This window comes from Physeter macrocephalus, chromosome 4 (genome assembly GCF_002837175.3).
Source record: "Physeter macrocephalus isolate SW-GA chromosome 4, ASM283717v5, whole genome shotgun sequence".
Taxonomy (NCBI): domain Eukaryota; kingdom Metazoa; phylum Chordata; class Mammalia; order Artiodactyla; family Physeteridae; genus Physeter; species Physeter macrocephalus.
This window is the reverse complement of record NC_041217.1, coordinates 107,892,540-107,894,025: the sequence shown is the minus strand read 5'-3', so window position 1 is coordinate 107,894,025 and position 1,486 is coordinate 107,892,540.

The following is a 1,486-nucleotide window of genomic DNA, read 5'->3' as shown; positions in this document are numbered from 1 at the left end:
GAGGCTTGTGCAAGTTTCCTGATGGGAGGGACTGGTGGTAGGTAGAGCTGGGTGTTGCTCTGGTGGGCAGAGCTCAGTAAAACTTTAATCCACTTGTCTGCTGATGGGTGGGGCTGGGTTCCCTCCATGTTGGTTGTTTGGCCTGAGGCGACACAACACTGGAGCCTACCCGGCTCTTTGGTGGGGCTAATGGCAGACTCCCGGAGGGCTCACACCAAGGAGTACATCCCAGAACTTCCACTGCCAGTGTCCTGTCCTCACAGTGAGCCACAACTACCCCCACCCCCGCCTCTGCAGGAGACCCTCCAACACTAGCTCCAACACTAGCAGGTAGGTCTGGTTCAGTCTACCCTGGGGTCACTGCTCCTTCCCCTGGGTCCCGATGCGCACACTACTTTGTGTGTGCCCTCCAAGAGTAGAGTCTCTGTTTCTCCCAGTCCTGTCGAAGTCCTGAAATCAAATCCCACTAGCCTTCAAAGTCTGATTCTCTAGGAATTCCTCCTCCCGTTGCTGGACCCCCAGGTTGGGATGCCTGACGTGGACTTCACTCCAGTGGGTGGACTTCTGTGGTATAAGTGTTCTCCAGTTTGTGAGTCACCCACCCAGCAGTTATGGGATTTGATTTTACTGTGATTGTGCCCCTCATACCATCTCACTGTGGCTTCTCCTTTGTCTTGGATGTGGGGTATCTTTTTTGGTGAGTTCCAGTGTCTTCCGGTTGATGATTGTTCAGAAGTTAGTTGTGTTTCTGGTGCTCTTGCAAGAGGGATTGAGCGCACGTCCTTCTTCTAATTCTGCCATCTTGAACCAATCTCATTTCTCATATAGATGTCCTGTGGATGGATTTTCTGAGGTAATACACATCAAGCACTTAGCATAGTACCTTTGTTTCCTCTGTGCTTAGTCTAGTTTCACTTGCTCATAGAAGGCCGTGTGCAGAGGGCTTGCACTTCACACTTCAGACCAGAGTTCCTGGTGCAAAATGGCTGCGCCGACACCTCAGCTGGGTAGGCCATGTGCAGAAGCCATGCTCCACACCTCAATTCAAGATGGCAGCAGCGGGCTGTGTGGGTCAGGAATTTGGAGAGAGCCTGGCTCGGCAGATCTGATTCAGCATCTCTCATGAGACTGTAGTCAGATGGTGGCTGGCTAGAGTAGCTGAGGCTGGCCAGGTAACTTTCTTTGTTCATGTAGTGTCTGGTTTGTTCATGTGGTACTTCTACATATACAAGTTTGGGCTTCCTCACAGCTTGGTGGCCTCAGGGTAGTTGGACCACTTCCATGGTGGCTCAGGACTCTAGTACAAGTTTTCCAGCAAGCAAGGCAGAAGCTGTATCATCTTTTCAATTATAGTAAAAAAAATTAAAATCTTTCATCTTAACCATCTTTTTTATTTTTTTTTATTTATTTATTTTTTTTTGTGGTACGTGGGCCTCTCACTGCTGTGGCCTCTCCCGTTGCGGAGCACAGGCTCCGGACGCGCAGG